This window comes from Bufo gargarizans, chromosome 5 (genome assembly GCF_014858855.1).
Source record: "Bufo gargarizans isolate SCDJY-AF-19 chromosome 5, ASM1485885v1, whole genome shotgun sequence".
NCBI classification, from domain to species: domain Eukaryota; kingdom Metazoa; phylum Chordata; class Amphibia; order Anura; family Bufonidae; genus Bufo; species Bufo gargarizans.
This window is the reverse complement of record NC_058084.1, coordinates 388,978,779-388,994,053: the sequence shown is the minus strand read 5'-3', so window position 1 is coordinate 388,994,053 and position 15,275 is coordinate 388,978,779. Positions and strand designations below refer to the sequence as shown.

Genomic DNA, 15,275 nt, shown 5'->3' with positions numbered 1-15,275 from the left:
ACGAACTTACCCTAAACGACTATATTTTTTTATTGTGGAGGGTCAGAATGGGGGTGCTGGCACAGACGGGAGTGCTGGGGTGCTTGTTATGGAGATCCGATGCAGCGCTCCTCTCTCCTTGGCTCCAGGACACAAAAGGAAGAGGAGAGGAGCGCTGTACTAATTTGAATGGCCCGCCCGCCCCTGCAACCAATCAGAGCCGATCCCGAGAGGCGATTTCACCATCACCTCTCAGGATTGCAGGATGGTGATTGGTGGTATATTATCGCACCACCGATCACAATCCTGTTCAATGATTTGAGCAGGCACCCAGTTCCGATCACCGCCGGAACTACACAGGTACGTTTTTTTTTTTCCTATTTAATAACTATTAGCCTCCTTAAGGGATAGAACCCTTGTCATATTCACCCTAATAGAGCTCTATTAGGGTGAATAGGACTTTACACTCTCCCTGCTGCCCTGTGCACACAACAGCAGGGAGCTGACCATGGCAGCCAGCCTCTCATGTTCTCCCCAGCCTCTGATCCGCCCCCCCCAGCCTCTCCCTCTTATCAGCCCCCTCTGGTACCTCAAACCCACCCCTTCCTTCCCAGTATTAATCATTGGTGGCAGTGGCCACAGGGTCCCCCTCCCCCCTCCTGATCATTGGTGGCAGTGGGCAGTTCTGATCGGAGTCCCAGCAGTGTAATGCTGGGGCTCCGATCGGTTACCATGGCAGCCAGGAGTCACGCTACTGAAGTCCTGGCTGCCATGGTATGTTAGTGAGCAGCATTATACTCACGTGCGCCGTGGCCGCTGGGCTCTCCTTTTTCTCATAGGTCTGTGCGGCGCATTGCTAATGCTATAAGCATTAGCAATGCGTAAGCATTAGCAATGCGCCGCACAGACAGAAGAAGGAGAGCCCAGCGGCCACGGCGCACGCGAGTATAATGCTGCTCACTAACATACCATGGCAGCCAGGACTTCAGTAGCGCGACTCCTGGCTGCCATGGTAACCGATCGGAGCCCCAGCATTACACTGCTGGGACTCCGATCGGAACTGCCCACTGACAGACATCGTTGTGAAGGCCTTCACTGTGCTGGACTCCGCCTCAATCTATCGTGGTGACACAGCAGTCTTGCTCTGTAATAACTCGGTGGACGTCCCGCCACCATCTCCATGTTGCGGCCGGCTGGTGGGTGGATCCGATTGGGAAGGAGCCACATGAGAGAACTGCCCCCGCAGCGTGAAATCATAGGGGCCGGGATATGGCCGGCACATTCATTGGCCACAGTCCCGTCCCTCCCCTCCTCCTCTGTTCCTATTACAGCCGCACACAGTGGGGAGGGAGGGACTCTCGCCTTCTCCGCTGGGCCGGCTCAGAAGAACATGGTGCACGCCGAAAGCGCGATCATATCGCGGTCCGGCGATATGCACAAAATCCATATCGTGGCACAAATTTATATCGCATGTCGCCTATATCGCCCACCCCTAGTGAGATCCATTTCAGGGCTCTCACAAGCGGTCCAAAACAGATCAGTTTTGCCCTTAATGCATCAATTTGCCTCCGTTCCGCCTCTATTCCACTTTGGAGGCGGACCCTAAAACGCTGCTTGCAGTGTTTTGGTGTCCGCCTGACGATGTGGAGGCAATGGGGACAACTTCATTTTCACTGACAATGCAAAACGGATCGATCGATCCCCCCCCCCCCCCCCCCCCCCCTCTGGATAAGTCATCAGTATCTGAGCTGCGGAGGTCTAACACCAGGGACCCCCACCGCTCAGCGGTTTGAGAAGGCAGCAGCACTCTTTGAGCACCGTGGCCTTCTCGCCGCTTTTCCTCGGTCAGTTATAACTCGTTCATTTGTCATGTGGCCTAGGAGCAGCTCAGCCCCATTCAAGTGAATTGGGCTGAGTGCAATACCTAACACAGCCACTATACAATGTACGGCGCTGTATTTAGTAAGCTGAGAGAAGGCAGCGGCGATCACAGGAATAACTTAGCCTTCTCAAAACGGCTGATCGGCAGGGTTCCCGGGTGTCGGACCCCCACTGATCAGATACCGATGACCTATCCAGAGGATAAGTCGTCAGAAAAAAAAATAAATAAATTCTCAGAAAACCTTTTTAACCACCTCCGGACCGCCTAACGCACATGTGCGTTCCGGAGGTGGCAGCGCTGCGCACAGTCACGCATATACGCGAGATGACGCGAGTATGCGCGTGCGCAGTTCGCGGCGGCATTTCATCGAGAGGTATTTCGTCAGCAACCTGCCAGCCAATGATCGTGGCTGGCAGGTTGCTGATTTTTAAAAAATCCAATCAAAGTGCCAGATAGCAGATCATATTTGTAAATATGATCTGTTATATGGCTGCCTGCTCCTCTGCTGGTTCTTTTCGTCGGTTGGATCCAGCAGAGGAGCAGGCTTCACAGTGAGTACACCAAACACTACACTATAGCCCCTGATCACCCCCCTGAACCCCTATTAACCCTTTGATCACCTCTTTGATCACCCCTGTCAATCACAAGTGAAAAGAAAAAAGTGATCAGTGCAAACTGTCACTTTTTTTTTTCACTGTTATTGACCGTTAGGTTTTAGGTATAGTTTAGGTCCCTTGGTTAGGTAGTTAGCGATCAGTTAGCGCCCAGCCCACCGCACCGCAGTCCGTTATTCGCTGATTAGCGTATCGCTAATCAGCATTTGTACTTTTATAGTATCTGGAAGTGATCAAAACTGATCACGGTCAGATCTATAATAGTACTAGTGTCACTTTAGTTCGCCCTCCACCCAAAACGCAGTGTTTGCCCGATCAGGCCTGATCGGTCGCCCACACGTGCGTTCGCCCACACCCGCCCCACCGCAGTGCCAAAAAAAAAAATTTTTTTTGATCACTGCACATTCACTTTACACGCACTGCTGCGATAAAAAAATCAGTTTTGATATTTTTTATCAACCGCAGCGGCCTCCGGTACTTCGCTAGCCTCCCCTTTGTAAGACAGGCTTGCTTTTTTTTTCTTGGGTAGTCTCAGGGAATACCCCTAAATTTAGTTGCCCACATGTCAAACAGGGGGTATTCCTCTGAAGAGGCCTACAGGCTTCTGACCCAGTCGGATGAGGAGTGGGAACCCTCATCTGATGAATCCAGCGGGTCAGAATACGAACCTGTAGAAAGCAGTGGCTCTCTGACCCAAAGTTCGGACGAGGAGGCTGAGGTCCCTGATACCACCAGGCGTACCCGGCCCCGTGTCGCTAGACCGCAGGTTGCGCAGGATCCGCTTCAAGAGCAGCAGAGTGGGGCTGGCGCTGTCGGATTACGTGGTGAGGCATACACCAGCAGCCCAGCCCTCCCTGGACCTAGTACCAGCACTGCCGTACAACCTGGTGAAGTAGCGAGCACCAGAAGGGCAGTTGAAGCTGGTACGGTGGCACGTGCAGTAGTGACCCCGTCGCAGCCATCGCAAAGACGTGCCCGTAGAGCCCCTAGAATCCCAGAGGTGCTGGCAAACCCTGATTGGCAGTCCCCAACTTCAGCCGCACCTGTAGTTTTCCCTTTCACTGCCCAGTCTGGAGTTCGGGTTGAGACGGCTCAGATCGGTTCGGCCCTGGGATTTTTTTGAGCTGTTCTTGACTGCGGAGCTTTTAGACATAGTTGTGGCCGAAACAAACAGGTATGCCACACAATTTATCACCGCTAACCCGGGAAGCTTTTATGCCCAGCCTTTCCGGTGGAAACCAGTCCAAGTTTCCGAACTTAAAACTTTTCTGGGCCTCCTCCTCAACATGGGCCTGACAAAAAAGCATGAATTGAGGTCATATTGGTCCACGAACCCGATTCATCACATGCCCATGTTCTCTGCTGCCATGTCCAGGGCACGTTTTGAGGCCATCCTGCGGTTCCTGCACTTTAGTGACAACACCGCCTCCCGTCCCAGGGGCCACCCTGCTTTTGACCGGCTCCACAAAATTCGGCCCCTCATAGACCATTTCAACCAGAAATTTGCAGATATTTATACCCCAGAGCAAAACATCTGCATAGACGAGTCCCTGATACATTTTACCGGGCGCCTTGGCTTCAAACAATACATCCCAAGCAAGCGCGCCCGGTATGGGGTCAAATTGTATAAGCTCTGTGAAAGGGCCACAGGCTATACCCACAAATTTCGGGTCTATGAGGGAAAAGATCAGACCCTGGAGCCGGTCGGTTGCCCTGACTACCTGGGGAGCAGTGGGAAGACAGTTTGGGACTTGGTGTCACCCTTATTCGGCAAGGGGTACCATCTTTATGTGGACAATTTTTACACAAGTGTGGCCCTCTTTAGGCATTTGTTTCTAGAACGGATTGGCGCCTGTGGTACCGCGCGAACTAGTCGCGCGGGCTTCCCCCAACGGCTCGTTACCACCCGTCTTGCAAGGGGGCAGAGGGCCGCACTGTGTAACGAAGAACTGCTCGCGGTGAAATGGAGAGACAAGCGTGACGTTTACATGCTCTCCTCCATTCACGCAGACACGACAATACAAATTGAGCGAGCAACCCGTGTCATTGAAAAGCCCCTCTCAGTCCACGACTATAACCTCCACATGGGAGGGGTCGACTTCAATGACCAGATGTTGTCTCCGTATTTAGTTTCCCGACGCACCAGACGCTGGTATAAGAAGGTGTCTGTATATTTAATTCAATTGGCTCTGTAATCAATAGTTTTGTTCTCTACAGTAAGGCTGGGAGAACTGGATCCTTCCTCAAATTTCAGGAAGAGATCATCGAGAACCTCCTGTATCCAGGAGGTTCCGTGGCCCCAACCACCAGTGTAGTTAGCCGTCTACACGAGCGACATTTCCCCAATGTCGTTCCTGGTACCTCAACCCAACCGTCACCCCGAAAAAGATGTCGTGTCTGTAGCAGGAGTGGAATAAGGCGTGACACCCGCTATTTCTGTCCTGACTGTCCGGACCACCCTGCCCTATGCTTTGGAGAGTGTTTCCGGAAGTACCACTCACAGGTACACTATTAGCATAGGGATCATCTCACCAGGACAGGCACACAGGGCTATTAGGGCCCATTCACTCACTGCTGCTGCAAACGTCTCCTTTCACATGGGACAAAGTGCATAACGCACTTCGCCACATCTTTGGGCGATTTGCGCTTTGCACATTGACCCATGGGGAAGGAGAGGTTTGTTCTATTAAGGTAAAAAAAAAAAAAAAAAAAAAAAAAAAAACAGGTAAGCAAACAGGTTAATGTTTAGTTCCAAAAGTTAAAGTTACATGTTCTGTTCCAAAGTTAATAAAATTATTGCGTTGTGGCCTGTTTTTTTCTTTTTTTTTTTTTTTTGTCTTTTTACCTTCCAGGTGGACCAACCGATCTACTAGCTGCAGCACCGATGTGCATTCTGACAGAAGCATTGCGCTGCTGTCAGATTACACGCAAGTCGGTGTATGCGGCGCTGCAAGACGGGATTTTCTCCTCTGCAGTGACAGATACGTTTGCCAAGGCATACGAGCTGAGGAGGAGGCGGCGTTCCTATGCTTTGGCAAGCACTTTGTATATATATATATATATATATATATATATATATATATATATAAAAAAAAATCCCGGCAATGATTTATTCATCCACATCGATTGATGCGAATGGAGAAATCTGGTTTGCCAGGGCATACGAGCTAAGTGGGTATGGATGTAGGGCGGAGCTCCTATGTCCTGGCAGACGCCTTTCCCCTCCATTTTTTTTTTTTGGCAGAGATTTTTTCATCCACATTGATCGATGCGAATGAAGAAATCTGTGCCGTTCATTTTTTTCTTTCAGCCCAGAGGCTGAACGGAAAAAAAAATCTCATTACCTGTATGCTCAATATAAGGAGAATAGCAGAAACTCCTAATGCTGGCCATACATGTAATGATTGCGGAGACCCTCAAATGCCAGGGCAGTACAAACACCCCACAACTGACCCCATTTTGGAAAGAAGACACCCCAAGGTATTTGCTGAGGGGCATATTGAGTCCATGAAAGATTGAAATTTTTGTCCTAAGTTAGCGGAAAGTGAGACTTTGTGAGAAAAAACAAAAAAAAAATCAATATCCGCTAACTTATGCGAAAAAAAAAAAAATTCTTTGAACTTGCCAGGCCCCTCATTGGATACCTTGGGGTGTCTTCTTTCCAAAGTGGGGTCACATGTGGGGTATTTATACTGCCCTGGCTTTTTAGGGGCCCTAAAGCGTGAGAAGAAGTCTGGGATCCAAATGTCTAAAAATGCCCTCCTAAAAGGAATTTGGGCCCCTTTGCGCATCTAGGCTGCAAAAAAGTGTGACACATCTGGTATCGCCGTACTCAGAAGAAGTTGGGGAATGTGTTTTGGGGTGTCATTTTACATATACCCATGCTGGGTGAGATAAATATCTTGGTCAAATGCCAACTTTGTATAAAAAAATGGGAAAAGTTGTCTTTTGCCAACATATTTCTCTCACCCAGCATGGGTATATGTAAAATGACACCCCAAAACACATTCCCCAACTTCTCCTGAGTACGGCGATACCAGATGTGTCACACTTTTTTGATGCCAAGGTGGGCAAAGGGGCGCATATGCCAAAGTGCACCTTTCGGATTTCACCGGTCATTTTTTTACAGATTTTGATTGCAAAGTACTTCTCACACATATGGGCCCCTAAATTGCCAGGGCAGTATAACTACGCCACAAGTGACCCCATTTTGGAAAGAAGACACCCCAAGGTATTCCGTGAGGGGCATGGCGAGTTCCTAGAATTTTTTATTTTTTGTCGCAAGTTAGTGGAATATGAGACTTTGTAAGAAAAAAAATAAATAAAAAAATCATAATCATTTTCCGCTAACTTGTGACAAAAAATAAAAAGTTCTATGAACTCACTATGCCCATCAGCGAATACCTTAGGGTGTCTACTTTCCGAAATGGGGTCATTTGTGGGGTAGTTATACTGTTTGGGCATTGTAGAACCTCAGGAAACAGGACAGGTGCTCAGAAAATCAGAGCCGTTTCAAAAAGCGGAAATTCACATTTTTGTACCATAGTTTGTAAATGCTATAACTTTTACCCAAACCATTTTTTTTTTGCCCAAACATTTTTTTTTAATCAAAGACATGTAGAACTATAAATTTAGCGAAAAATTTATATATGGATGTCGTTTTTTTTGCTAAATTTCACAGCTGAAAGTGAAAAATGTCATTTTTTGGCAAAAAAATCGTTACATTTTGATTAATAACAAAAAAAGTAAAAATGTCAGCAGCAATAAAATACCACCAAATGAAAGCTCCATTAGTGAGAAGAAAAGGAGGTAAAATTCATTTGGGTGGTAAGTTGCATGACCGAGCGATAAACGGTGAAAGGAGTGTAGTGCCGAAGTGTAAAAAGTGGCCTGGTCATGAAGGGGGTTTCACCTAGCGGGGCTGAAGTGGTTAAAGACTTATCCTGAGGATAGGTCATCAATATCAGGAGCCTGAAAAACACCTTAAATTCTCAAAAGTAGGGGACTCCATATGCCGCCATACAGGACCTATAAACAACTTTGTCGTATGCTTGACCACTAAGGAAAAAATATATATATATATATATATATATATATATATATATATATATACATACAGGTCCTTCTCAAAAAATTAGCATATTGTGATAAAGTTCATTATTTTCTGTAATGTACTGATAAACATTAGACTTTCATATATTTTAGATTCATTACACACCAACTGAAGTAGTTCAAGCCTTTTATTATTTTAATATTGATGATTTAGGCTTACAGCTCATGAAAACCCAAATTTCCTATCTAAAAAAATTAGCATATTTCATCCGACCAATAAAAGAAAAGTGTTTTTAATACAAAAAAAGTCAACCTTCAAATAATTATGTTCAGTTATGCACTCAATACTTGGTCGGGAATCCTTTTGCAGAAATGACTGCTTCAATGCGGCGTGGCATGGAGGCAATCAGCCTGTGGCACTGCTGAGGTGTTATGGAGGCCCAGGATGCTTCGATAGCGGCCTTAAGCTCATCCAGAGAGTTGGGTCTTGCGTCTCTCAACTTTCTCTTCCCAATATCCCACAGATTCTCTATGGGGTTCAGGTCAGGAGAGTTGGCAGGCCAATTGAGCACAGTAATACCATGGTCAGTAAACCATTTACCAGTGGTTTTGGCACTGTGAGCAGGTGCCAGGTCATGCTGAAAAATGAAATCTTCATCTCCATAAAGCTTTTCAGCAGATGGAAGCATAAAGTGCTCCAAAATCTCCTGATAGCTAGCTGCATTGACCCTGCCCTCGATAAAACACAGTGGACCAACACCAGCAGCTGACATGGCAGCCCAGACCATCACTGACTGTGGGTACTTGACACTGGACTTCAGGCATTTTGGCATTTCCCTCTCCCCAGTCTTCCTCCAGACTCTGGCACCTTGATTTCCGAATGACATGCAACAGTCCAGTGCTGCTTCTCTGTAGCCCAGGTCAGTCGCTTCTGCCGCTGTTTCTGGTTCAAAAGTGGCTTGACCTGGGGAATGCGGCACCTGTAGCCCATTTCCTGCACACGTCTGTACACGGTGGCTCTGGATGTTTCTACTCCAGACTCAGTCCACTGCTTCCGCAGGTCCCCCAAGGTCTGGAATCAGTCCTTCTCCACAATCTTCCTCAGGGTCCGGTCACCTCTTCTCGTTGTGCAGCGTTTTCTGCCACACTTTTTCCTTCCCACAGACTTCCCACTGAGGTGCCTTGATACAGCACTCTGGGAACAGCCTATTCGTTCAGAAATTTCTTTGTGTCTTACCCTCTTGCTTGAGGGTGTCAATGATGGCCTTCTGGACAGCAGTCAGGTCGGCAGTCTTACCCATGATTGCGGTTTTGAGTAATGAACCAGGCTGGGAGTTTTTAAAAGCCTCAGGAATCTTTTGCAGGTGTTTAGAGTTAATTAGTTGATTCAGATGATTAGGTTAATAGCTCGTTTAGAGAACCTTTTCATGATATGCTAATTTTTTGAGATAGGAAATTTGGGTTTTCATGAGCTGTATGCCAAAATCATCAATATTAAAACAATAAAAGGCTTGAACTACTTCAGTTGGTGTGTAATGAATCTAAAATATATGAAAGTCTAATGTTTATCAGTACATTACAGAAAATAATGAACTTTATCACAATATGCTAATTTTTTTAGAAGGACCTGTATATATATATATATATATATATATATATATATATATATATATATATATATATATATTTTATTTTTTTATTTTTTTTTTTATAAAGAAATATCATGCAATAAACTTGCTATTTAAAGCTCAAACTGTTTTACCAAATCTAAAACGCAGGCGAAACGAGAGGGGAAGATTAGGAAATGTAATCACATTTATGGACTTTACACTAATGTCTCCTACAGGCAGAGTCTCCTTGGAGACACGCAATAATGCCAAATATTAAAGAAAATATTGTGCATATGCTGGATTAAGAGGCAATAATGCTATTTAGGAGATATTCAAACACGAATCAGGAGCGGACTATGGGGGTCATTTATTATCCTGAAATCTGCCTATATTAGACATATTTCAGGCACTGATTGCAGTGCAACAATTAGGTGCGCCGCAATCTAACTTTTCCCCTTTCACGTCAAGTCTGAAAATGTGGGCGTGGCATTTGAGGGGAAGGGGGCGGGCCGGCAGTCCATCTCATTCATCATTTTCTACGCCTGGTCTAAATGTAAGACAGCTAGGAAGCTGAGACTGGGATGGATACGCCAAAGTTATGTAGAGGCCGACAAGGATCCGGACCCGTTCATTTTCAATGGGGCCACAAAAGATGCAGACAGCACACAGTGCTCTCCGCATCCGCATTTCCGTTGCGCCAAAAATAGAACATGTCCTATTCTTGTCCCCAGACACGTGCTGGCCATGTGTGATCCGCAAAATGCGGAACGCACAAAGCCAATGTCAGTGTTTTTCAGACCGCAAAACACTTGGGACGTGTGAATGGACCCGCAGTGTTGAGCGAAGTGAGCTTTGGATGCTTCATCGAAAGTCGCTTCATTCAAAACTTCGGAATATAACTGTACGGAGATCCGTCTACGTACAGTATTAGAATGTATGGGCTCCGATGAGCCGAAGTAAGTTATTCGCGAAGTTGAGCTTGACTTCATTGAATAACTTCTGTAGTTGATTTTTAAAAACCACTTGAAACCGAACTCAACACTAGTCATTGTACAAGGAAAGAACAGATACATTCTGACAATCACCTATTGTAAATGGAGGACCTTGTCTTATCTGTACACAGAGGTGGTATCATTACAGGCAGGATTAGAATTACAGATAAGCAGGTAACTGCAGTAAAGAGATCTGTACAGACCAAGTATTGGCGCCAATTATTAGACTTAGTGGCCAGTGTGAAAACTGCAGGATTTTATGTTTTTTGTTTAAATATAGATATTGACATGGAAAAAAAAAAATTAAAAAAAATTAAAGAAGATCAAAACAATAGGTCATTTTGTGATGACACATTCCCTTTAACACAAAAGTGTCTAAACTGTAGCAAGATGCAGCGCCTTTACCTTACAATGTGATAAATCTGGGGCATCTTGAGACCGCCTGATCTAGGTTCACACTAGGTCTACGTATTAGGCAGGATTAGGAAAGCCGCCCCAATGCTGTCTATACTGTCAAATGACTGCACACACGGCCAGAACAGCACTGGAAGTATTTCGGGCGCTGATTTACCATGTGTAACCTGAGCTCTTTCCCAATCCCGAGATTCAGGTGGTGCACAATGGAGCAGCTCGCATCCTCGGCACATCTGTGTGGGTGGAACCAGGACGACTCTGCTAAACCAGTTCTCGTCCTATTGCTCATTTGTGAACAATCATCTCTGAACAGGATCCGGCTCCCGGACAAGCCGATGGGCTACAAGTGCCACATGCTAATGCAAAGGTCTGGTCAGCAAATCCTCTGGACCACGAGGGACTGCGAAATGAACGTCCCCAGGAGGCTCCTTCGCAACCAAAAAAAACCTCTGAATGCAAAAGAAGAATCAATAACGGGGCTCTATTCGGATGCGTGCGGCGCGGCCCGTGTTAATTTCGGTTATAAAGCTGGACGCCAGAACACGCCCCCACCTCTTTTTCCGCCAAGTCTTGGCCTCTATTCAGAGTGCAGGACTGTACTTTGTAATTGCTGCTCTGTACAGCTAGATCGGATACACGGCTATTGACTGCAAAGCCATTTTATTAACTCCTTCTGTATCGAAAAATACTGAACTTCTCATTCTTTATGTCCATGACCCTAACCCATTGCTAGCAAAAGCTCTATTATGTACATGTTTTATATTAAAAAAAAAAAATTATATATTTTTTATAATAATACTATATCTATTACTGTATTATATTAATATATTTTTAAAAGGGGTTGTCCAGGAGTTTAAAGGGGTTATCCAATGTCTAACACATTCCCCTCAATGTCCAGGCCCCTCATATAGATTATACTTACCTGCTCCCCGCAGCCATTGGGGGGGGGGGGGGGGAATGTGTTAGACATTGAATAACCCCTTTTATATTAATGACCTATCCTCAGCACAGGATTGTGACCTATACTGAGGATAGATAATATCAAAATCCTGGACAACCCCTTTAATATTAATAAAATAAAAAAAAATAAAAAAAAATATATATAATAATAATTAAAACACACACAATGGCCACATGAGCAGTAGTAAACCCTCATTCACACGTCAGTGTTTCACGGACGTGTGCTGTCCGTGTTCTCCACGGACAGCACACGTACCCATTTATTTTAAGGTATTCACACATCAGTGTTTTAGCACGGTCTACGAGTCCGTGTTTTTAGCACGGATGCATGCTCTATTTTGTCCGTGTTTACTGATCCATCACACCCATTATAGTCTAGGGGTCAGTGAAAACCACAGATGCAATCTGTGTTGCACGGATCATTAAGAAGAGATGCTTTGAAAATTATTAAATGCAAACATTTTACATTAGATCTTAATCCAGCTAAAAGAAAAGGCGTCCCGGACGCTCCATTCCCTGGAACGTCCATATGTCTAACTTACAGGCTACGTTCACACAAGTAAAATCCACTCTGGATTCCATCGCAAAAAAAAGGCAGTTTTCCTGAGCGGAATTCGCCATCTAAAAACACCAACGGCCTCTCATTGACTTCAATTGAAAAATGCCAGCAGGCGCACCCGGTATAATTTTTCCCCGCCACTAAACTGAGATCCGCTTTTGAAGTGGCATGAGAGTGCATTCTGCATTGAATAGGGAAACAGAAAAGAAAATACGCTAGAAGATTTAAGCTACATTCACACGAGCGTATTTAGTTTCAGTGTCCGTTCCGGGTTTTTTTGCCGATAGGATGCAGATCCATTAATTTCATTTCAATATGTCCGCAAAAAATGCAGACAGCACGCCGTGTGTGCATCCGTATGTCCGTTCCATAGCCCCGCAAAAAAATAATAGAACATGTCCTATTCTTGTCTGTTTTGCGGAATTGTTACAATGGATCCGCAAAAAAAAATAAAAAAATAATAAATAAATATATATATATATATATATATATACACACACACACACACGTCATCCTTTTTTTTTTGCAGATCCGCAAAACACTATATATAGCCTTAGAAGCGGGGTTCTGCTGCCAAAACTGCTGCTAAATTATCCTACTGGATTAGAAAAACACTGGCAAAAAAGGTTCTAAAACCAAAAAAAAATCTTAAAAAAAAAAAAAGCTTGTAAAAACTCCTCCAAAACCACCACCAAATTAGATAATCGGCCACCCCAAAAAAATACCCGTTTTTTGCCATGTGAACCTATCCACATGCGCTGGCTTTATCTGCGGGCATTTAAAAAGGGTTGGTTCATCTGGCACTTTAATGGCGTATCGCTAGCATAGGTGCAGGTCTCATGGGTGGGGCCTACACCTACAGCTGAAATGGGTCCCAGCAAGTGAGAGGGGGAGAATGGAGAGAATAGCGCACTCACCTATGCATGGAAGGTGCAGTCCGCTCTCCACCCACTTCTTGGGATCTATTTCTGGAGAAAGGTGGCGGGGGTCCAGAGGTGGGAACCAGATTGGTGGCCTATCGCTAGGATACGTCACCAATGTCTCTACTGATCCACCCATTTTCTTCCCTTTAGGGTCCATTCACACGTCCGCATCCGTTCTGCAATTTTGCGGAACGGGTGCGGACCCATTCATGTTCAATGGTCCCACAAAAGATGCGGACAGCACACTGTGTGCCGTCCGCATCCGCACTTCTGTTCCACGGTCCCACAAACAAATAGAACATATCCTATTCTTGTCGGCAGCCACGGACAAGAAAAGGCATTTCTATTATAGCGCCGGCGATGTGCGGTCCGCAAAATACGGAATGCACATGGCCGGTGTTTTTCGGATTCGCAACTTGCAGACCGCAAAACGACTCCTAATGAATCACACTTCCCATAAATGAAAATACATTGGTCTCCCTGGTGTCCAATTGGACGCATGGATATAAAATAGGGATCACCGTATAATTAGTGAGCCGGCGGTAAAAGAGCGTCACTCCTAGCAGACCAGGCGTGTTCACACGTGGTGCGCTTACAACAGGTCCCTCCAGCTTATGGCCAGGACACCTTTCTAATCAAGGCTGACCGATAGGTAAGACTCTGCTCACACTAGCCGCCGCCGCCACCTAATATTTATCACATCCATGAAGGAAAGGAACATCCCGTGACCATCCATATAAATACCGGGTTTCTGCCTCGTCAGTGGACGCGGGGTCACAGTCTGGTACTCAGTGTATTCACGCACAGCAGGGACCTCACTATTCATCGGAACGGAGTTACTTCTGTAGCAGACCCTAATCACTTAGGATAGCTCATCCATATATAAACAGAAAAAGCAAACGACCCCTTTAAATAAAACCCTTGCCGGTAAAGCAGAACTTTATTCTTCAAAAATAAGGGGTCACAAAATGTACCTCCCGTAAACGAAGACTCCATTGTAATCTCATCACTTTGTACACGTCTCCGTCCTCTGAGCACCCAGACGCCGCCAGTAAATTATTACAATTAGGGCTCACGCACACCAACATATTTTTTTCCCAGTGTCTGTTCCGTTTTCTTTTTTGCGGACGGTATACGGAACCATTCCCTTTAACGGGTCTGCAAAAAACAAACGGAAGTTACTCCGTGTGCATTCCGTTTCCGTATGTCCATATTTCCATTCTGCAAAAAAAAATAGAACATGTCCTATTATAGTCCGCATTACGGACAAGGATGGGACCGTTCTCTTAGGGGGCAGCTGTTCCGTTCCGCAAAATACGGAATGCGCACGGATGTCATCCGTATTTTTTTACGGTCGTGTGCATGAGCCCTCAGTGGTCACCCAGTCACCAAACCAATAGCGGTCATCACTGCTGGAGAGGCACAACTTCCCCAATAACCCGCACACTCCTCACATGATGCCCCGCACAGACCCTCAGCACCCGGGCATCCCCGGGCACGCACACAAAGCACCGGAATGTGGCGCGGAGGATGGAGCCTATGGGCGCTGCTGCTGCTGCCCCTCATTAATACACTGTCCCCCAGAACAAAGTACTCACTCACTACAGCCGCGCAGCTCCCGCTCTGGACAGGCCGGTCCGGGTCCGCACAAGTAACTTTGCAGACATCTGAAGGGAAGTATCCCCTCCCCACTAAGTGCTCTCACCCTAAAGAAGTCCGAGGAGAAGAAACCATAAGCGGCTGGAGAGGAGGGGAGTCAGCAGCCGGGGAGGATGAAGCGCACAGCGTTACACACTGCTTGCTAGCTGAGGATCTGCCTCCCGCACCCTAGCCTCCGCCGCTGTCTCTCCCCTCCTGTCTCGCAGCTGTCACTCAAAGCGCACCACGTGACTCGGAGCGCTTACCAAACCACGAGTTCCGATGGGCACGTTGAGCAAGGCGGTGACGTCACGCGGACACGCCCCCAAGCTGTGAGGCGCGAGCTGTCGCGTAGTGAACCGCATCCCTGTCACTTCATTGTCCGTGCGGACTGCGCCCGGTGCTTTATGTGGCGCATTCCGCAGCGCTTTATTACAGCTCCGCTACGTGTGAACGGGGTTGTGGTGAAGCTTTGGGTGGCGCTATACCTTGTCCTCAGATTGTTTAATGGAGAATATGGCGCACCCTCCTGTGGAAGCAAGTACCACGACTCTAACCTGTTGTTCCTGTGTCCTCCTGTAAAGAAATGGTTTCTCCTCAGGATGCCGCAGGTTTGGGCAGGGGAGGATAGTGACCGGAAATCAGATTTAGG

The 15,275-nt window shown here is 46.3% G+C and overlaps 1 protein-coding gene across 6 annotated transcripts in view; it reads right to left on the bottom strand.

Moving 5' to 3' along the window:
- Nucleotides 1-14,830, bottom strand: part of FAM126A (family with sequence similarity 126 member A) — a 156,529-nt gene extending 141,699 nt beyond the window's left edge. For 4 of the 6 annotated variants that reach the window (XM_044292999.1, XM_044293001.1, XM_044293005.1 and 1 more), the window contains exon 1: nt 14,584-14,830. The gene's annotated coding sequence lies outside the window, so the exon portion shown is untranslated. The remainder of the gene's footprint in view (nt 1-14,583) is intronic. The other 2 variants (XM_044293000.1, XM_044293002.1) reach the window with 2 other exon arrangements.
- Between the last annotated feature and the right edge of the window lie 445 nt (nt 14,831-15,275).